The following is a 23,420-nucleotide window of genomic DNA, read 5'->3' as shown; positions in this document are numbered from 1 at the left end:
AAATTAGTTCAGGACTCACTTGTTACAAAGGTGGTAGCTGCAGTTTCAGGACCTAAACAAACCAGGTGTATTCTGAGAAATCTAACAGAATGAAAAATTAGTAAAGAAATTTTAATTGGAAACTGTGAATTACTAGTTTATAGTTTTAGAGCATAGTGGTATTTCTGTTACTGATTGGGGTGGGAACAAATGCCTTCTAGAAAACAGTTAAAATATGAAACAAGATTCCCTTCTATATCTAAAAAAAAATTAAAAATCTTGATATGATGCAATACTAGAAATAGGTTCAATTTCATAACAAAGTACTCCAGCTTAAAATGCAAGCAGGAAAAAAATTCTGCATGGAAAAAATGAACAAAGAACTCAAAATAATTATAAGCTTTCACCCTTAGAATCTGAAGCATTCCATTGACTAATTTTACTCTTGTTGCATTGAAAAAATCAAATGTATCTGCTTCCTTAGCTGTAATTCAGGAAGGGGAAGAGGTGAAAAGGAAATGCCCTGAAATGAAAACTCATCAGGCACATTTTAGTTTTGAGGCATCATTCATTGCAAATAATGGAATATCGTATCCTAGATATAATGGAAATGGTGACAGATTTTTGTGTTTGCATTTGCCTACATAACCAACAATTCCCCAACAAGCTATGGGTATAGGGACACACAATCTAATTAGACATACAGATCATGAAATGAATAAACAATATCCCAGGTATTTAGGAACACTGGGAATTCAGGGCTAGTTACATACAATTTGTACGCTGCTTTCAGTGGTTTTTTATTGGGGGTAATTTGGCTTTATGAATTTTTTAATGGTTCTGAAGCAAATTTGCTGTACCTGTGTTAACTGAACTGTGACACAATCCAAAATGTAGATAAAAAAAGCAGAATGGTGGATATATGAGGCTTGTGTAGCCTGCATACCACTGAACATACACGAAGAGCCACTGCTTTGTGCTAGAAATGGACAAACTGCAAATTCTATACAACCAAGAGCAAGAAATAATTCAATCCAAGTGCAAGAGTCAGCTACCCAGTGAAAGAAACAAGGCAGAGAACTGTACACTAGAAAAATGAAAGCTCTTACAAAATCAGTGAAGAACAAGTAGATAAAAGTGCAGGATCAAAACTTCAGAGCCTTGCTGAAAACTGAATTATGAATATCAGATGTTTTCAAATGCCCTTCAAATGGATTTTAACATTAGAACCTTATGTTTATTGCACATATCCTAAAGTTTTTGTTTGAAGATATTTCTTTCAAGTTGAAATCCATACCTTATTCACTGCCTCAGGTAGCTTCTAAGCAGTTCCTTGTTACCACCTTTATACAGTTTGTTTGACCTAACTTTTTTCTCTTTGTGGCTCATCCAGAAATGTATGTTAGCTACCTCCTTATTTAATTCTCCTTCCATGGCTCATGCTTCTTGCTTCATTGCTTTGAAATATTGTAAGAACAAACCATTCTCTCCCCACTGTTCAGATATCTCCTAGGAAAATCTGTATCCACTGTCTTGCTGAGATGTCTCTAACCAAAGTACAGGAAATGTTTTTGTATTTAAGGGCTCCTTTGGTGGTTTCCCAGAGAGAAGATATTGTGTGCTCTATTTGGATATAAGAAGACTTTAAAAAGCACACAGTTTTTATGAAATACTCTTGGTTTTGATAATACCAGCAGAATTCAAGATTGTTAAAACTCTTGTTGATTTCAGTATAAAACAGTGTAAAACTCACCTTCTACTTAAGGTTATGATTTCATATTTAGAAATAGTGTTTTGTTCATAATATCCCATGTTGTTCTGGCATATTCTTCGGCATGCAGAATCCAGGTTTTCTGACACATTAAAAAGTTCTTGATCTACCCCAGTAGAATCTGAAAAATCTGCACTAGTTTAAAAAAAAAAAAGTAAAGCAAAAGAATTTTGTGGGATTAAAATGTAATTAGGAGAATACAGATATGAGCTGCTTTTCCCAAGTGCATTGAGCAGGTGATTGCTGAAATAACCATCTTTCTGATCCTCTACCACAGCATCCTGGTGAAAATTCTTCCTCAAAGAATGTTTAACAGCATTTAGTACAGGCTCTGTGCTGACTCAGTCCTGGAAAGGTGTCAGAGGCAAAGGGAAAAATGTTTTTGTATTCCTTCAGTAAGTGTGAAACTTTTATTTCATACCATAATATTACTGCTGCTGCTTTCTTTTAGATTTTATATAAAGTTCATTGCTGTCTTTACTGGAAAAAAATGAAGTCTTGATACAAATAATACAAATCTTCAAGGAATTTGTCGTCACCAGAAGGGTTTTTTTACATTTCAAGTTAATTGTCAAGCAATATCAGGTACTCAACATGTCCATAAAAGCTTATATGACTCTCTGTACAGGTTTGACCAGGATTATGCATTTTTAATGATATTATAGGTGTTTGTAACAGTAGACTAAAATCAGACATTTGCAGTAGCTATTGGAAGCACTCTGGACAATTAATGTAGGATCCTGCAGCATTATGGTCTTGAGTTTTGCCTTAATATCCCACAACTTGCTTCCCTTTTACCAATAAATGTTGGACTTTTGTTGTCTTAAGTCATTGGACCACCTCTGCTCCAAGCCTGATTTCTGCTGAGTGGCAACAAATTTAGAAGCTGCTTTATTACAATAGGCCTGGAGGGTAGCATTTGATGTTATGCAGAAGGAGAAAAACCCCTCAAAACAGCCCTACACTGAACTGTGATGAGTGGTGCTCCTCACAGGAAAATTCCGTGGTAACACCTACAGATGCTGTCAGCTGAGTATATCCCACAGCACAAACTCCCCTTGCTGAGTGCAGGAGATTCAGTTTGCATCCACATCAGAATGGCCAGTTCCTGGATTTGTCCAGGTAGAGACCTTTTGGTTTTTTTCCCCCCTTCTTCTTCCCCAAAGGGATTTTTTCAGTACTCTTTATTCCTGTGTGAGATAGAGAAAAATCACTCACTTTGGACCATACCTATGTTTTGCATCTGGGTCAAGTAAGAGTAAGAAAAGGACTCCTGTTCTGATAACCAGAAGGCTAGAGTAGTATCATTCAGATCCCCTCTTTCCTCAGATTTGCCTTAGGAAATGAGATAAGACAGGATTATGGACAGCAGGCTGTAAAAAACGAGTGACTGGTTATGAGAGTTTATGACTACATAAGTCTGCTTCTAGTCATGGTCCTCCATTGCCTGTAGTACCTACTTTTTTGGCATTGGGTTAGTTATTTTTTTGATTAATGGGTTATGTAAGTTCACAAGGGAATTTCATGTATGCCTGAGCAGGTAGAATTGGAGAAGTGAGATAGTGCTCCAGAAAGAGGTTTTTTCCCACTTTGGCACCAGGGTGTTGTTAATGTGGTCCACAAAAGCAGACACTTAGGGTTCTCAAAAGGAATTGGAAAAATATCCTTCAGAAAAAAAAGATAGGGCTGGTCAATGTACCACATGATCCAGTACCTGGTGTACTCTATTTTTTTATTCTTTTGTTTTGCTTGTACTTTTGTTCTGCTGGAAGCATTTGTTTAAATTTCTGTTAAATATTTCTCAAAATATTCTGCTGAAGTGGATGCTGCCTAAACAGTGTGAAATCAGAATCTGATAAGTAGACCTGCAGAAAGATTTGGGACCTGAATTTCATGAAGGCTTAAGTTTAAGAAATTAAAATTTTCTTTAAGGAATGTTAAGGAAGAGAATCCCCAAGTTAAAAAAATGAACCTCAGCACTACTTTTCTTAATGCTTATTTCTTAGAATGCAGCCTACTTCCTTCCAAGGCATTGTCCATTTTCCAAATGAAACCATATTTAGAACCTTGAAAGGTGAAAAATAAATATTACTTTCATCCTTTTTTCTTTCAGCACAGACAATCTAGGAAGCATGTGTTTCTTGGAACTGTTCCTGCATTTTACGTCAGTGGTCAGTTGCTATAGCTCTGCCACCTGAAGGGCTGTTTGCTCAGCCAGTGTGTGGAGCACATTCTGGAGTTTTAATTCATTGGTGAGACAAAGGGTGACTGGCTATAGAATAGCCAAATCCTCCCAAGCTCTGAGGCTCATTACTATGGGAACTCTATCAAGGCTGCAAGCTAGCACGGAATATTGACAGCATGAAACGTTGATGAGCACGCCTGTGTTTTGGCAAATTAGATTTACTATCTCATCCTATCTAATAGACCATTTAGAGGTCTGCCCCTGAGACACATCTCTTTAGCTGAGCATCTACCATCTTCTTGTAATGTTTTTATCTTCAGTCTGAATGGCCGCAGCTTTATGAATATGCTGCTCTGTACTTTAATTTTCTTGTTGCTTCAAAAAAGATTCTGGGTGGACATGCAGCTGCTAAGAAAAGGGCAAACAAGGAGCTGCATTGAAATGTGCTCTGAACAAATCCACCAATTTATCTTTATGTATACACCAAGCCACTAATTTTATATATGTACACACATTTATACACAGACACACACACATACACATAAAAACACATTCTCCCAAATGGGTTGATGTGTACAGCATTGCAAAATAGATCTGCCATCATCCCTGACAGGCTGCTGGAAATGGAGTTGATTGAATATGACTCAGACCCTCAGTCTCATTGTCCAATTCATCAGTGAATGCACTGCAGGCTCATTGATTATATGTAAGACCAGCAGGAATGCTTGGCTTGCTTCGTGGGGCTGCCTGTATTGAGCCATTATAAACACTCTCTTCTCTGCTGTGTGCATGTAAATAAGTTCAGGTCACTTAAAATTGACAACTTAGACACGATTTTTATGAACTAAAAAATAAAAAGAGAAAAAATGCAGGTAATCCTTTTTGTGAAGTAGTTGCTTTCGGAGAGAACTGAGTTCACAAACTAATCATTTAAATTTTTTTTTAATATTTTGAAATAAAATTTTAACTGATGTTTCAGATGCAGTGGGTAATATTTTTTAAATTTTACTATGAGTGACATTGAATGTGTGTGCATGTGGGGTAGAATTTTGATTATAATTCAAAATTAGCAAAAGATTGTAAATGGAAATGCTTTTCCATGATTGTATACCACAAAAAAATTCAGAAAATAATTTTCTTCTAATTATTATGTGCACAGTTATAAATAAACCTCAGTTTCCCCATAGTAAACTGAAATGTTAGTCTTCTATACCTGTAGATGTGTCTGTTCTTGGGAAAAGAAAATCACTTTTAACTAGAAACAGTAGATGTCGTTGCACCTTTCATTTCTGGAGAAGTGGAGATGATGGGTGGAATGGGCTTAGTCATGCCCCTTACTCAGGGAAGAAGCCCTTTTCTGGCTGCTTCTGGTCCCACGGGCTCTGTTTATTACTTCATTGTGTCATATGATCCACTGGCAAAGTATAGAGGAAAAAAATTACGGTTTTACAGTGTGACCCTGCTACTTTCAGACAGGGCCCCTGAAGATGGCACAACTGTATGAACACCAGCACCCATTGTTAGGGGTCTACTAGACCCCTAGTTTTGTGAGGTTTAGTTGATTTGTTTTGTTTTTTTCTTTTTGTCTTTTGTCTCTTTTTTTTCTTCAAGACCTTTTCTGCAGCAATATGCCATGCCTTTTGTAGTCAGAAGTCTTCTCCCTTTCTCTGGTCCTCATAAAATACTATGTGAACTCCTTGTCAGTGGAGACAAGGGAGTATGAAATGAATCAGTATTAACAAACCTCCTTATCATTGGCATCCTGATTTTGGAAAAAGGAGATGGAATGTCAAGGAAAAATTTTTCTTTTCATATCCACAAATATAAAATATGTCATAATTTTTGTTTGCTAACCACTGAAAACATTGCAGAATGCGCTTGTAATTATGTAGTGTGACAGACAATTTTTAATGCTGGCATGTTTTTAACTTATGAGATTTATGGAGGAGGGATTTTGTAGCCAAAATATTTCATCTGCTTGTGTTTAGGACCCAGAAGCCCCAGTGAGGAGGAGGAGGAGACCAGGGATGCTATAAGGGCAGTCTGAAATTACACACATCTTGAAACACAGTGTGCTATTGCTGTTTACACTGATGTCATTAGTTTGTTTACATATCCTGATTTTGCTCTCTCCCCAATCAACTCCCTGTGCCTTGTGTTTCCTGAGTGTTCCTGAGTGTATGCAGGGAGAACAAACAATCCAGGCAGCCGAGCAGAGTTTGCAGAACACCCGGTGCACACTTCAGTCTCATGCTGCCCAGAGTCAGGCTCTGAAAAAGTGAACTGCCTCTCCACTTCTGTTTGGATTTCAATGCCAAATCATTAGTCCTGGGATACCCAGCTTTCCACCTATCTCCACTGCTGAAGGAGTATTTGCTTTTTCATTACTTTTAAAAAGGGATGTTCATCCTGACTGATAGGGCTCTGTAAGTTGTCTTGTTGATTCAGTAGATGAAATATCATATTCAGGTGCAGAATTGTTGAGTTGGTAACCCCAATGAATCTAGATTAAAGTCTCTATTCTGAGTTAATTGATCTAAATCCATTAAAGTTCTCACAAAAATCCTCTTGTCCACTTTGTGTTTTATTCTAGCCGGTGGAGAAAAAAGGCAACTCAGATCTCTACTATCCTAAATATTCAGTGGGCTAGACAAAAGCTGCTGTTACTAGAAAAAAATTGTATCTCTGTTCATAATGATGTGTGTATTTTCCCATATTCCTAATCTTTTACCTTATGTATTACTTGGGATTTACACCTGTGTGATCCTTTCGGACAGGCCAAATGTCTTGGTGAAGCAACATGTCAGTAAATTCTGCAGGTTGAATCACATGCTGTATATCCAAGAATTTCCTGTCATCTGTTAATGTGCAGTGTTCTTGACTATTGTCATACTGCCACTGAAGTTAGAACCTGAGGTGGGCAGGTTCCTTGTTTTGTATTTGCCATTTTTTCTTTTTATTATCATTATTTTAAGCTGCTGTTTGCCTGAATTTTGTGGATTGCTTTTGGCCTGTTTAAATATGGTTAGATTTCTATAATTTTAACCATTTGGAAATTGGAGAAACAGAAGAATCTAAATGCTGCAAATAAACAATTCTGCACCATCTTCATTCTCCAGAACTTACACTGTCAGAAATACCAATTTCTCTAACCTAAATTGGAAAGATGGATGGAACTTTTAAAAGCTTTGGCAAACTCCAAAGAAACTGCCAAACATCCAGGCATTTAACAGAGGTGTACCCAAATTTCAGACACTGAGATTCCCTTGTGAAATGAAGGGCATTAAATCCTGTGCCACATGGAGAGGAGAAGCTGTTATTGAGTGCATTGAACTGTGTGGCCTGGGCAGTGGGGTTGCCTCCAGAGTGGCCCAGAGCAGAGTCTTCAGGAAGCAAGCTGTTGTCATGGCTTCAGATTCCTCCCTAATGTTCAGCTCACAATAGCAGAAGGATTAAGTGTTTCAAGGGAGGGCTTGAAACTGGGTTTGTGGTGAGAGGGAGAAAGGGGGTTCAGAAAAATCTGTGCTGGCTGCTTTCCAGCAGGGGATATACATAATGACCAATGATGTCACCTAGTGGAGTATGCAGAAAAATTCTTTAAACAGCAAAAAGATAAGGCACTTGCTGAAAACCAGAAAGAGATAGGGGGTGTGAAAAGGTGTGTGTGTGTATGTATGTGCATGCATGTTTACAATATATTTCTGTTTTGCTAGTTTCCAGGAAAGTAGTAAGAGACACATACACTTTTACACAGTCAGTGACTGTGGCAGCAGTGTGAAATGGGCAGAAATGGATGAATTGTGTTTCGCCTCTGCTTCCTTCAAGCTTTTCATTACTGCATTGTAGATTACTTCAGCAAAAATGTGGTTCAGTTAAAAGACTGACATTAAACAAAGCCAGATGTACTTAAGTAGCAAAATATCCAGAAGAAGTGACTTAACTTACAAGCTATGTGTGGATTAATGTAACTCCCTGATCCTCCCCCTACCCAATATCTCCATCCTCAAAGAAAGTCAAAATCAAAACAAAGCAGGGGAGGAAAAAATCCCAAACCCATAAAACCTAAGACTCACAGCCAAGCCAATCACTGTAAGGCAATTTGCTAATGGTTTTGGCAGAAATGATTCTGTTCAGCTTGTCTTCCTGCCATGCTAGAAAGTTAGCATTTATCCATATGTGAAATGTTTTATTTAATCTAACAATATTTGAACATGTTTTCTGCTTTTCCCTGAAATGTGGGGTTGATCTTAATTTCACTGTTATAGCAGAGAAAAAATAGTTACTTGAAAAGCAACATGCTGTTTATAGTTTAGATAAACCTATTGTTATCTCAAGACTGAAGAAAACTACTTAGAAGCTGCTGGATTGTTTCCAAGCTCTCAAAATATATTTTGCATCTCAGATCTTATGTTTTTACTACGAAAATATATGAAACTTTATCAGAAAAATTTACTTGGAGCAGCAAATGTGAAAAAGTCAGAGATACTTGCAGTGATAAGGGAAGCTACATTGCTATTGTGGATCTTTTTGCTGTAGAGAAGAAGAGAAATAGCAAAATTTACTGTCATTTTTACTGTCAGAAGTGTTTATACACAGGTGTGTCACAATTCTTGTTGTAAGGAATTGTTCAAATTACATTTGGGCAGTGGAGAATGTGACCTCTGTTGTAACTCATTAGGCCTGCAGAGAACTACATGTACATTTAATATCCGGAGCTTGACATGATGGCTCCCAGATGCTCAGAGGAGAAAGCCCTTCAGATGATGATACAAAGAAAGAATGGAACCCTAAAAAGTGGTTTTAGTTTGGGATTTGTTTTATTTTATTAAGAGTTTAAAGCTGTAATTTATTTCAGTTAATTTAAACACGCATCAGGAAAGTTTGCTTCATGGACCTATTTGTCTCAAGAGGCTCCAACAAGTATGCTGGACTTAGTCAAGGGGAAGAGGGCTGGAATTCAAACCTATTTTTGCAAATCTAATCGGTTGTAGTCTTCTGCTGACAGAAGTAAATATTTCTTTAGTACATAGATATTTCAGTAAATTCAATTATTATTCTTACTTCTGATACTTAATTGGCTCTCCTTAGGTTAATTAGAAGGGGGAAAATTGCTAATTGGATTCTTCTGGGAATATTTTTCCGTAGATTTTTTTCCACTCCTGTTCTATCAGAGTCTACTGCTTGCTTTCATATTCTGTGTACTTCTGTGATGGCCATATATGTACCAATGGAAGATGATACCTCTCCAATAGAAATAAAATTGGTACAGTAACTCAGAGATCTTATTTTATAAAACTTGGTACAGGAGATACTAGCTATGTGCAAAGAAGAAGCAGTATGGGGAAACTGTTTTAAGGCTGCATCAGAGGGGAGGACTACAATGATGCAGAAAATGACTGAAATTGGTACAGTTGTACCATTTGATTAGTCTCTAGTCACTTCTTGAATGTCCTCCACTCAGACTGCATTTCTCCCCAGTCTTCTTGCTTTTCAGCTACTTGTTCACTTGAGAAAAGGAAAACTTGATTAGGGAGAACTGCTGGTGCTAGACTTCTTTTGGCAAAAACAAATAAATTATCAAGTCCAAACTGTTCTTTCTAAATGTTTTGAGGACTCTGGTGTTAGCAGCTGGGTTGTTCTGGTATAATGTCCCTCTGTAAATTCATTTAAAGGCGCTAATTAAGATGACAAAATTGTGATTTGTCTGTGTGTGCACCAAGGGACAAAGAGAGGGAGATTGCAAATATCAGAATGCATTATTTAAATGAAAAAACAAACTAGAAAAGAAGTAGTTACCGATTAAAATATCGTGATCCCCGCTGTGTCTCATTTCCTAAACCCAGGATATTTTGTCTGCTCTAACATCTGTTTTTATTATTTCTTTTTGCTCAATACAGAGATCCTGAAGCTGCTTTTGATTTCTGAAAAGTATTGCCAGATATTTTTTAAATTTTCACTTTAGTTATTGTTTTGAATCAGCAATGTTGTTTTTTGGTATCCATTTGAATGAGGAAATACAAACCTCTGATTTTTCTTTTATAATGTCTCCATAGCATTTAGCTTTCAAGTTTAATGTGATGAAGGAGGTCAGCTTCAAAGGATTTCATGGATTTTATGACTTTCTAGTTAGCATGAGAGAAAGAATAGTACAGCTGGTCAGAACCTGGAGTTTGGGTATTTATTTTTATTCTGTGACAAAGGGGAGGCAAAAGCTCCTGTTCACTTTTTAAATTAAGAACTAAAATGTGGTGTACTTTCATTCCTATAACTTCTGGTTTATATATTGAAGATGTTGTTACAGAGCTACAGTGCAAATATGATGTTTGTGTAAGATGGGGAGTTTATCTTGCACTACAAGAGCCATAAACATCTCAGTAAGAAAAAGAATTTGGAAACAAGTTTCCTTCCACGGAACTCTCCTTTGTGCATCTCTCCTTTTCCTCTGTTTTGCCATCTGCTAATTTCTGTTCACTGGTCTGGTCCCTGTTTGACAGCAGAATCTCTCCTTCTTTGGTTTTCATCCAGTTTTTGAGGGATAGTTTAAAAGACCAGTAAGTGTGAAAAATGGTAGTAGTAGTGAAAAGGAGGAAGGAAGGTGCTATCAGGCCACTATCTTGCATGTCAACCTGCCTCCTGCCTTCATGTTTTCAGTCCCACCTGATTTCTGAACATGGATTATCTAAGCAGTTGACTGATCAGAAGAAGCCTTGCTTTATAGCAGTGAGTTATTGGAGGTATGGGTCTTGTCACTGAAAATGGAGAACCTGCAATAAATTTTAAGACAGATAGGGAAATTATAGAAATGAACCATAGTTTTTGTTTGCTCTTCACAGTGAGATTTTACCATTTGCTGAAATATTTCTGTTTTGAGGGTGTAATAACAATGCCACTATGGTTTTTGCAAAGGTAATATTTGATGGATTTGGTGGAACAGACAAGGTAGCTCTAAAAAACAATGAACATGACAAACCATTTATGTTTTTTTACTCCACTTTAAGGAATTCTCTAATATTTTTCATGCCCTATTTTTTTACTCAAGGATCCTTGTGTGGCTCCCTTTCCTACCTGAAGTATTCTATGATTCCATAGCGGCAATGCAAAGCTTAGTTCATGTTGAAGTGTCTGAGAGCTCAGTGATGATTTACAATTATGAATTTCTAGTCTTTCTAATCTAAAATTATACTTGCAGAATGGACCTGAAACATGGCCTATCCCAAAGAGAACAGAAGAGATAGCTGCTTTTTGCTCTTCTATAGCTTTTCTGTGTTTCCTGTGTTAGTACTATTAGCAGTTAACTTCTGTTTAAAAATGTGCAAAAATAAAAGCCCTGGTAGTGTGGTCTCAGGTAGATGGGATGACATAAGAAGTAGCATAAAAATAAATGAAGCTCTGTCAGTGACACTATTTGCCTCAAGTTCTGCAGTGTTCAGGACAAGTCAATGGATTTGTAAAATAAACAAAAATCTTAGATGTGTATAGTTTACCTCTCTGTATATGTGTGTGCTGTGAATGATATGAAAGACTGGCTGAGCAAAAACTATTTCTTTGACATTACCAAGTGCTTCTTATCAGGAAGGGTCTAAAAGAATTAAATTTCTTTGATCTGTGGTTTATCTGTGCTTCTATTTGTTCTTCAGTATGTGTGAAGAGCTGTTTTTATTGTGAGTGTCATCTCTAAGGAGTGAGTTTTGCACTGAGTGACATCTGTAACTTGATCTAGCTATATGGCAGTTTAAAGCTTGAAAATACAGCACAATTTAAAACAAGCAAAAAGTATCCTAACAATTTGGACCATTAGAAAATGATACAGATGGGCAGTATGAGCTGACATATTAGAAATTTGTTAGAAGTTGGACTTCTATGTCAATATGTTAAAATTCTGAGCATCAAACCAAATAATCTGGTTTGGATTAGATCAAGTTCATAAGTAGGAAGAGAAGTTAATAGGCTTTGCAAGCTGGAATTTCCTTCTTCCATATAAATGTTAGATGTACTGGGTGCTAACTAAAACTTTTTGTAGATATGCCCTCTTTACAGCCTGAAAGGGCCCTCTCTCTTTCTTTTCTGCTCTTCTTTTTTTTTTTTTTTTGAGGCAAAAGAATGGTCTATTGCTTTGCTCTCCTTATTGTATTTTCTAAACTGCATGATTTTAGTGTTTTTAAAGCACTGAAATCCATACCGAAGACCTGTTGCTGTCTTTTCTTTGTGGCAGAGGTAACATGCCTTTTGTTTCTATCCTCGGTCATTCTGGACTCTGGCCTTTATGTATTCTTTTAAAGGGATCAATAGTAGATGTGTGGTTTGAGAGGTTTTTTAACAAATTTTGCAACTTTTGTCTTTCCCGCCTTTTCTCTGGGGCAGAGGAAGGAAGCCCTTGGCTCTGGCCTCAGCCCAGAGGCTGTACCAGGGCACGGCACCCTCACCCCTGCGTGGTCATTTAAACCACATTGCAGGTATGAAAGGCTGCTTTAGAAATGATGGCAAGGCCAGAGCTGTGCTCTTCAACAGAAGAATCAAAAAATAATAAAGAATGTAAGAAGCTTGGACATAAATAACTAAAAAGGATGGAGAAGTTTTCCTGAAAGGTGATGGAAAGTGATGCTGCAGTGCTGTAGCCCAGTGTGTTCCCTCAGAAAAGCAGTAGTGCAAGCTGCAGGTAATTACCCCAGCACACAGCAGGAGCGTGCAGTAGTGTGCATTGGGAATACCCTGTGTGACAGATCTCCCTGAGGTCCCAGCTGGCTCCCTGAGGAGACCATGGCCCTGCTGAGGGTGGGCAGGGTGACAGTGTGACAGTGCCTGTGGCACTGGGCACAGGCCAGGCTCTGCTCAGGGTGGGCAGGGTGACAGTGTGACAGTGCCTGTGGCACTGGGCACAGGCCAGGCTCTGCTCAGGGTGGGCAGGGTGACAGTGTGACAGTGCCTGTGGCACTGGGCACAGGCCATGCCCTGCTGAGGGTGGGCAGGGTGACAGTGTGACAGTGGCAGTGGCACTGGGCACAGGCCAGGCTCTGCTCAGGGTGGGCAGGGTGACAGTGTGACAGTGCCTGTGGCACTGGGCACAGGCCAGGCTCTGCTCAGGGTGGGCAGGGTGACAGTGTGACAGTGCCTGTGGCACTGGGCACAGGCCAGGCTATGCTGAGGGTGGGCAGGGTGACAGTGTCACAGTGGCTGGGGCACTGGGCACAGGCCAGGCTCTGCTCAGGGTGGGCAGGGTGACAGTGTCACAGTGGCTGTGGCACTGGGCACAGGCCAGGCTCTGCTCAGGGTGGGCAGGGTGACAGTGTCACAGTGGCTGTGGCACTGGGCACAGGCCAGGCTATGCTGAGGGTGGGCAGGGTGACAGTGTGACAGTGCCTGTGGCACTGAGAACAGGCCAGGCTCTGCTGAGGGTGGGCAGGGTGACAGTGTCACAGTTACTGTGGCACTGTTTTTCCTACATTGCAGTAGTTTTACAGATGGCAGCAAAGCCACTGGTATTTAGATTAGATATGCTGAGAGATGATGATGGACCTGAGGAACCCCAAATGAGTGCAATCAAATGTATTTTGTGACAGAAGGAAAAGTGTATGTTTTATTTGTGACACAGATAACTCAAAAAATGTCATTTGTGTCATGATGTGGCAGGCTAGGTCAGAGGACCCTGAAACAACATAAATGCAGAGTTTTATGTGAAGCAAAATTTAGGTATGGAAGATTTTCTTTAGTTTTTTGGTTTTCTTTGTTTATTCATACAACAGCAAGCAACACTGTTTATTTCAAACTACAGATGAAGTAAATAAAGATAAAAGACTTATTTTAAAATGGTTATAGAGGAGTAGTATATGCAGTACTGAAGTACAAACACTATGCACTTCAGACATTTAAAATTGCTGATATTTTGCAGTTGATAGCAGCAGTACAACCAGGCCTACAGGCTTTCTCTGCCTTGTCACTGACAACTGTGATAAGATACCCTCAGGTTTGCTTCCTGAGATTTAATTCAGAGGATGGGAGTCCTGTTTACCTCTTTTGATATCACAGTTTCTTACTTTATACAGGCAAAAAGAATTAAATGAGTTAGATCTGTCTCTTCTTTCAGGCTGGATTTGAGTTCTCAGAAGGTACTAATATCCCTTCAGTGTAATAGACTTCCTTTGGTATCTCTAAGCTTTCTACGCTATGTGACTGATAAAGAATTCTAGGATTCAATCTTACCTAGTGTAGGGATGCACGCATATACTTGCAATGACATTCAGATATGTTGAGGTCTTCTAGATTTCACATTTTTCACTCCTTATTAAATTGTTGCCTTATTCTCCTATTGTATTGGAAATTAACTAATCTTGGGTCAAAGTATCATCATGTGTTGTCTGTTTTAATGAAAATAATAAACATAAACCACTTTGCATCTGCAAAATCTTTCTTGCAAAAGAGATGCTGAATTTAAACTTCGAGTGGATTGGCAAAGCCAGCACTCCAGGCTCTGTACAGCTCCCCAAGGCAGGAGGAGAGGATGAGCAGCCAAGTAGGCAGGAATAGCATGGTATGTCTGGGAAATAGAAATACTCACATCTAACTCCTGGTCCTGCTTGCTTCATCAGGCTCTGAAAGTTTGACTATAATTTTTTGGTTTTCCACAAACATCAGTACTTAGTTCAGTGAAAAGAAATTATTACCTTTAGATTTTTTTTTTAATCTGAAATGGAAAAATGTGCTAGGAAAAATGAGGAGGAGGAGTAGCATAAGGACAATTGAGCATAGCACTAGACAGCTTTCATTAATCCCAGCAGCTGGACTGAGTGCACTGACAGATAATGTATTCCTGAGGAATCAGACTCCCTTAACAGCAGGCTGAGATCTTATACTTTTCCTAAGGAGAAAAGAAAAAGAGAGAAAGCATTTTTGTCTTGAGATATATATCAGTAATTTTATACAGCATCTGCAGCATGTTTTGGGTTATAATCCTTTCACTTTAAATGAGACTGTAATTTAGCATGAAAATACTCTCAAATGCTCAAAAAGAATTCCACGAGACTTCAAGTAATGTAAAGCAAATGTAATCTAGTAAAATAATCTGATCATGTTTTGGCAAGGGCTGTAGCATTACTATTCACTGAGTAACAAAACCTGAGTTACATGTAAAGTTTCATACAAAGTTAAATGCATCTCTGTGGGATGAGGGGGACAATATTCACTCACCTTTTGCAGTTTTACATCTTGTACACAGAAACCAGGTAATTATCTCGGTTCCAAGTTTGATCTTTCATCTGACTTTTTTTTCTCTGTAAATAAGAATTGGTGAAAAATAGGAACATAATGGTTTTGAAGGTTGTGATTGAGGGAAAGACACAGCATGTTGATTTTATAGGCCTATAGCCTGTGAAAATTTCTTCTTTCAAGAAAATATTCCTACCCTTATAAAATAAAGTGGGGGGATGTAGCTATAATTGCCATAGATTTTTTTTTTCCTTAACCCTGAAGGACCTGGGGCTGTAATTAATCAGTTGGAAGGGATCAAAACATGTCAATTTTACAGAAATATCCCATGTTTACAAGTGAATGAACACTGGGAAACACCTATACACAGTGCCCCAGCATACCATCTATTTTGCACTTTGTGACTCAGTCAGAAAATAAGTCACTAAGTTAGAATTCTACTGCTGTGGCTGATTACTTCTAAAGCTCTAAGCAAGCTTAAATATTTGCATAAATTCAAATCTAACTATTCTTCTAAACTAGGTGTTCTAAAGTTTTTTTTTTGGTTTTTTTTTTTGGTTTTTTTTTTTTTTTTTTTTTTGTTGTTGTTTTTTGTTTTGTTTTGCATTATTAGCATTTAAATTGAGTCTGACTATACTTTAAAGTCCTTTATACTTCTATGGCACTTCAAAATCTCTTTATTGTACCAGGATCAACCCTCAAGACCTGTCTCAATTTTATGTTTCAGTTGAGTTTGGGCTTCACAACCATAACTTTGACTTGCAGAAAGTGGCACAAGTGCAATGAGTAGTGCTCGGACTTTATAATCTTTATATAACTTAATATAATTATAATCTTTATATTATTGCTGTAATTTTTACTTTGCATATCTTCCCTCAGCCTCCTGTAACAGAATGACTTCTGTTTAATGTGTGTGCACAACAATTATTTTTGTCTGGTATGAGAACTGTGATAAGAAAGATGATACTATTTACCATTAATTTTGTATTAAGTACAGGAGTCCTTTAGAACACTGACTTGAACCCAATAGCCCAGAAATGAGGTGGTTAAAGTCAGCTGGGGACATGTTTGATCTGCATGTGAACCCAGGCACTGACTTCCTGGCACTTAGCCCTCAGTACAGCTCAGGTACTGTGAAGCTTGGTTAAACAAACAAGTACCTGACAAGCAGGTTTTGAGCAGAACAGGCTTATTCATGTGGATTCTGAGGATTCTGCATCTCTCCTGACCTTTTAGCTCCCTAAATTGTCTTTGCTCTGACACTGAAATCTTTGCCATGATTCTACTTAATATCATCTAGTATGTGTGTATGTGTATACATTATAATCTACTGTTTCTTTGGGTTTGTTTGGTTTTTTATAAGCTCTTTTTCCAAAGTTTAGGAGTGTAAACTCTGACATTCAAGCCTGGAAAACAAAAAATCAAAAAGCCCCGAGTGTATGTGTGCATTTTCTGGAAGGGGAGATGCATGTTTACCCTGCAGTTACCAAGTAACTGTATCAGAGCAGCACTGGGATGGAGCTAGCACTCTCTGCCTCCTGGCACTCGTGCTGCTTCCAGATCCAAGTTGTTTTATGGCCAGCTATTTAATGTGGAAACTGAAAGTGTGATTATGCTTGTTTGACCAGAAGTCATCCCTTAGGACTGTGAGGACTGTGTGTGACACTGTCCTGTATATGACAGTGGGCAGAAGACCAGAGGAAAAGGTAGTGCTTCAAGTAGTTCTCTTCCTCTCTGCCAAAACAGGTAAATACAAGACATCTGGATATTAGTCAGGGGAAAGCAGTAAAATATTGCTTTGTAACAGCAAAATGGTGTTTAGTTTGTAGTTAGTTTTCTGTGCATAAAGCCAGATAACTCAATGGCTTCAGTTCAAAAGCCTGGCAGGAATTTAGTCCTGGTTTATGTGATTGCTCCTCTCTAACATCTTTCAGATAAGGTTGCTGATAAAGATAACTCCATTGCTCATTCTCTGACATCAGTATAAATCTGCCATTCAGCTAACCTAAGGACACAAGCATAGTATGCTTATCCTCAGCAAGACAAAAATATGTGGTAGGTCTATGCCAAACTATATACTTCTCTCCCAGCCACCTGGAACATATATTAAACATGAATTACCCAGAAAAGAAAAGATATAAAAACATAAAATATTTAAAAGCATAAAATTTTGATCTTGTCTTTTAGGAGTAGAGTACACCTGCAAGATGTCAGGAAGCTTAAGATGTGAAATTGTGAAACAGTTGGCACATTTTTTTCCTAAGGACAATGACAAAAGTAAAGTGCCCCCCCCCCCCCCCCATCAAAAAAAAAAAAAAAAAAAATCCAAAGATAGAAAACCCCAAAATTAAACTAAATTAATGGTCTGGGACCTTGCCCAAGACTTCTTCACTTTCTAAGTAAGATTAATACTTTTAGGAACTAATACCAAAGCAGAATACTTCAAGATTTGGAATAGTAGGGTTTTTAAAAATTTTTATTATCAGTATAGTTATAGAAACCTGATTATAAATAAAATTGTATCTTTATAACTGATTTAAAATAATCAGTCTATTTTCCTTTGTGAGTATTAGTTTGCCTCCTAAGAATTATACAATATATTCATAAATAGTGAAATAATGCTGTTAATTAGACCTAGGCTGGTATTGTGACTTTGAAAAGGGTACTTTGGGCAAGAAAAAAATTTCATTTAAATGTCATAGAAAATGGTTATTTCTGGCCAAATTTCAACACATGTTTTTGGGTATCCTAGTTAAAAGAAGCCCTCTTGAACTGCTCAGTCAGACATCACTTGAACCTTATGTTTGATGAAAGTACAAGCTTACTCCAGACATTAAAATTCTGTGTATTTTGAGTGTAATTGATGCTGAAGTTTTTCAAGCTGAGCTTATGCTACAGAGTTGAGGCATTTTGATGAAAGTTCCTGCACTTGTCATACTTATGCTGAAGCTGTTGAAATTATTTTGTGCAGAAAGTTCATGGAAGAGCTTTGCAGAAACGTAGAGTATGATTTTCAAATGTGACAGTCACAATCATTATAGCACTTTTTAAATCTGCAGGGGTGACACTGAAGGAGAACAGAACTGTGGAAATGGCACCATGGCTGTTGGGTGCATTGAGCTGAGGCCCACTGATGCCTTTGGTTAACTTTTGGTTAACAAGGCCAAAGTTCTACAGCAACCTTTCTTACTCACAATAAAATGCTCCAGGAGATGGAATGCTGCATTGTGAAAACCAGCAAATATGAAAACCATTTGTGAAAGAGCTCTGCAGAAGGTATGATTTCTCTCTTCTATGGCTGATTTTGCTTTCCTGAACACAGTATGATACAACGGTTAGTGCTCTTGCTAATTGCCAGTTGAGCAGGAAACTCTTGTTAGGAAATTGAAAGAAAGGAACAAAACGAAAGACAAAGTGTGTTTTCTTTACAAATCATGTTATCTGTTATGGGACAGGAGCTCATCTGAGTCCTTTAGAAGGCTGACATAAAGTGGTAGCATTTCTGGAAATGCTAGAGTTCTTTTTATATTTACTTTCTCCTCTTTTTCTTTTTAACCACCATTCTTTCAAATACATTTTCTGTTAAGAGTTGACATTTCTCCTCTGCATGATTTCAGTTCCTGGTAGTTTACCGTGTGATCTCATAGCTGCAGCTGAATAAGCTTTAAAAACAGTACTTTGCCTTTAACTTAGAATTCTATATTTCACAAGTTCCATTAAGTTCTAATTTAGAAGAAGAAAAACATGTGGAGGAGGAGGACTAAGCAAAAGTCTGTATAAAAACACTGTTGGAAGTTCCAGAAGGCAGCTGAGCAAGCTCCTGGTTTTATTGCTAGTACATAGCACACATTTTTAAAGAAAACAAATAATCAGATATTGTGCATAGGACTTTGTGAGCTGTAGAAAAGATGGCATTCTACCATGCATTGTAGACTATGAAGCACACAGAGCTCTCCAAGGCTGGGTGGGAGACTAGGCAAATATGGTTGGTTGCTGTGAATCTGCTGAGGAGGAGGCAGTGTAACCTTCTGAAGACATTTAGTTACTTCTTGTGGACAAAGCTGTCTCCCAATTCCTTAACTTTAAGGTAGGAGGCATTTAGGATTTTTAATAATACTTCTTTTTCTCCCCAAACCATTGATAATTGGCAATCCTTTGGAACATTGTGATGAAGCATTTTGTTGTCAATGCTTGCATTGCTAGTAGAAATTAAACAGAACGTTGATGACTGAATTAAAGCAGATTGAATCAAAAACTGAAGTGTTTTGGAGAGTTATTTTTAGCCTGTATAATTGCATTAATTAAATTTGCCACGTGGCTCTGAAACATATGTACATGTTGGAATACATGTTGGTGGCCAAAGTAACTTGAAGCAGGGAGTTCTTCTTAAACTAGATACATTTACTGTGGAACTTTACAGATGCATTGCTCATAAAATTAGTCCCTATTCATCTGCTTGGACATACTGATGTTGATAGTGAAGTGTTTCCAGGGCTGGACCTTCAGCTGAGTTTTGTGTTTTCTGATGTCAAGTGTTACTATTTTAATAGAAGCTTAATAGAAAAGTATGACATTCCTGTGACTGAAGAGAGATTTTTCTGCTTTCTATCAATCCTTCCCTCTGAAGTATTGTGGGAGGCTACCTGTTTTCATTTCTATCTCTTGGTCACACAGGCTATCACCAGCTGTAGGCACAGTTCACAGACTTAGAAAACATGAATGGCATCCAGCTAAGACAAGAATGTATGCCTTTTGTCTTGCTGTCAATATTATTCTATTCTTCAAATATAGCAACTTATGTTACTAGTAATGCTCAGTGCCCCACAGAAGGCTTTGCCTTCCATCTTTACAGATTTTTATAAATGAGCAGAACAACCCAAAGCCTTGGTTGCAGCTCTTGTCAAAACAACTCTGTGTCTCTGCTTTCAGTATATTTTAAAGTTATGTAACTTAACAAAACAGTAGAGAAGACAAAAGCATGAATCTGTATTGTGAAGGATAAGACATGGAAGTGGAAGCCAGAGATGGAAATTATTTCTGACTCTGCCACGGCTCTTGTGTAATCTTGGGCACATCACCCAGCTCTTACATAGAATAGAGACTAAATTATAGGTAAACAGTTTTCTAAGCCTAGTAAATAATCCCATTATGCCTCTGTTTGCCTTTTTCTGAAATGGAAATAAGACTTTTCCTTTTGCTCATCAAATGGTTGGAATACTCTTGTGATAGGCCATATAGAAATGTCTGTGTGCAGTCCTTAAAATGAAAAGTACTCCTTTTGGAAATAAGGAATTGCAAAATCAGTGTTTCTATCTACCTTAAGCTTTATGCCTGGTTCTTTCTTTTATTTTTTTTCTTTCTTTTTCTTCTATTTTTTTTTTTTTTTCCTCCTGCCTGGTTTCAGGGGCTCAGGGCTGCAATGAATGGAGCTTTCTAGGGAATGCAGCTGTTCAGTCCTAGAATTAATATGCAAATGCTCTTCTCTTACTGAAGCAAGGGAGAAAGATGGAACATAGCTGTATTTTCTCTAATCAACATGCTCCCTTTTCATTTGGAACTACAACAAAGCTGACTGTCAGCCACACAAATAATGGAATATTTCTTCTTGCAGAAATAAACATTTCCATAAGCATACATTTCTTGAAAGCTTTTGCTGACCAACCCAAACAATATTTAGTTCAATGAAAATATATATTTAGAACTATTCACACACAAATCTCTCATGCTTTTTCAGTAAAATAAATAGAACAAACTAAATGCACTGACTGAATGCTAATTTCAGCTGCAGAAGCATAATATAGAACTGAAAAAGTAACTACCACTGGATTTTTTTCAAAATGCAGATTCATATACTGGAACCATCTGTGTTGTAAAGGTTCCATTCTATGCTCAGATTCACAGGTAGGGGTCTCAAAAGAACACCTCAAGTCTGATTTGTATGCCTAATTCTCCACAAGACAAATAAGTCAAAGTTCTACCCAAGAGGAATAATGGAACTTTACTATTTTCTCAGCACAAATGTAATTCAACAAAATGTGAGATAGTAAAAAATTTGACTGCTGTCTTTGATTAATCCACATAAATAGAAAAAATTTGAAGAATTCAGATATCAAAGGTCACAAAGTGAGCTACGCAGAGGGGATCAGTGATTCCCTAAAGTTTTAGCAGAGCAGAAGAATGGTACAATGGTTGTTATGAAGATTGCTTTTGATATTGCATAATATGCACTTAGACTGAAAAATGCATATTCTGTATGGCCCTGTGTGCCTTTTTCCTGCTGCCTAATTTAGTTTCTTTCCTTTTAGCCCAGCAGACACATCTTTACATTTGATGCAATTTCTTTGGACAGCTTGTGGTAACAGTAAAATAAAACTTGAGCAAAGAACACAGGACAGAGTTAAAGCTAAGAGAAAGATCCTTAAGTCAAAACCAAGAACATGAAATCAATAAACCAAGTTATTGGAAAACAATGCAAGGATTGAGACTGGAATTGCAGGGTGAGCTGACCTAAGCCAACCTAATCAATAGCATGGCTGCTGAGTTAGGAATAAACAGAACTACTTGTAGGTGAAAAAGAAATATGTGACAATGGCACCTTAACTTCTAAGATATATCTAAGTCAAGTAACTTCTGCATTGAAGCAGTGCAATTTGGCAAAGTCCTAAATGGCTGAATGCCTTAGTAAATGTGATCTATAAGCCTTGTCTGGAACTTGTAAAATTGAAGGACAAAAGCAGTCCTATAACAGACAACATACTCCTCAGCTGAAGGGATAAAAACACCTGATATTTCAATCAAGCATGCTGTGCATGGCATAAATCAAATTGTATTAAATGTAGTAGAAAAGTTTTATTAGACTTGAAACTCCTGTCTTTGATTATACCCTTTTAGAAGACTTTTGCAAAAAACTTCAGATAGTGGTGACACGTTAGGTGATTTATTCTTTCTCCTTGTCTAAGTGCTGTATAAAGAAATAGGTGAGACATAATGAAGAAAGATAAACAAAATAAATGAAATTGAAGATGCCTGAAAGATAGTAGGGCAGTTAGTAGATAAATCTGAAGTAACTGTTCGAGCTGTCTTCTTCAGTTGTCATCAAGATCATAATATTCCAACTTTAATTTCCCCCCCCCCTAATTCTAACGAAGTCAAATTTTGATTCACTTTTTTGACCTGTAAGCCACTCTTAAAAGATGTGGCACTTGTGATTATTGCTGTCAGGTTTATGGGATATCTGGTTACCTCTAGATCCTTGTTAAGTATGTGCTGGGCAGTTAACTTCAGGTTTGTTGGCAGATTCATTACGCCCTTTGTAAATCCATGGGACTGTGGCCTATTTATACTCCTTGCAAAGTTCTGTCTGCATTTGGTACTGGTCACTGAAGTAAACACACGAAAAGTTGAATGGTCCTTGTTATCTCTCATGGAGCTGAGTGCTCCTAAAAAAAGGAAAAAAACCCACACCACCTCTTAAATTTGCTAACTCACTTTAAGTAGCATTTCTGAGAAGCAAGTAGGAATTCTGTCCACACATGTGATAGAGTTAATTTTCCTTTTTTAGGCACTATATAAGCCACTTCACAAAACACTCAGCTATCTGCAAAACCTTTAACCAATCAAGACCCTTTCCCCAAACAGCTTCCATCAGGTAGTCTCAGATGCAATCTCTAATTTGTCTTCTGAAAATCATAAACACTGGTCATTTATAAATTGGATAGGATTTTATATATTTCATCAGACTGAATACCCAATTTAAATGAAAATTGGTGATAGTGAGTGTGACGATAAGGCTTTGCCAGCTAAATCTTTCAAGATATAGACATGGCACTTGTAATACCATTTAATGTTTTAGATGAAGGTCAGTGAAGTCCAAGAAATCTTTCTCAGGATCTTCTCTCACTGCCTTACCTGTTCCCAGACAACCAGTTCTCTGTGCACCCAGAGTAGCTGTTAGCACCCAAATTACCTGTTAGTTCTGGGGAGGTGGACACCCAGTTTATCCAAGGCAATAAATAGTTTGTTTGTTGTGGTTGTTTGTTTTGTTTTGTTTTGTTTGAGGGAAGAAAGGGGATGTGTGTGAAGTACTGAGAGAGAAAGAGGAGCACTAGCACTCAGGAAGACAAGAATGTGTCCAGCCCTTTCCCCTTCTTTACCCTTGTGGGAGTGAAGTTCTTGTGCCTGAGTGTAGCACAGGGCTGGCCTGAGACTAATTTGTTGTGATTCCAAGCCAGACTACTGTGGATAATTTGTGCTTCTCTCTAATCTTTTGAAGAAGTTGCACTAGGA

General features: G+C 37.8%; 1 long non-coding RNA gene across 1 annotated transcript in view; it reads left to right on the top strand.

Annotated features, from left to right (window-relative positions):
- Positions 1-19,216, top strand: part of LOC306805200 — a 58,362-nt gene extending 39,146 nt beyond the window's left edge. The window contains exons 2-3 of the long non-coding RNA XR_013775143.1: positions 18,194-18,410; positions 19,067-19,216. This is a non-coding gene — a long non-coding RNA (uncharacterized lncRNA). The remainder of the gene's footprint in view (positions 1-18,193; positions 18,411-19,066) is intronic.
- Positions 19,217-23,420: the final 4,204 nt, after the last annotated feature.

This window comes from Erithacus rubecula, assembly GCF_903797595.1.
Source record: "Erithacus rubecula genome assembly, chromosome: 9".
In the NCBI taxonomy this organism is placed as follows: domain Eukaryota; kingdom Metazoa; phylum Chordata; class Aves; order Passeriformes; family Muscicapidae; genus Erithacus; species Erithacus rubecula.
Note: the sequence above shows the minus strand (reverse complement) of the source record. Positions and strands in the feature narration are given on the sequence as shown.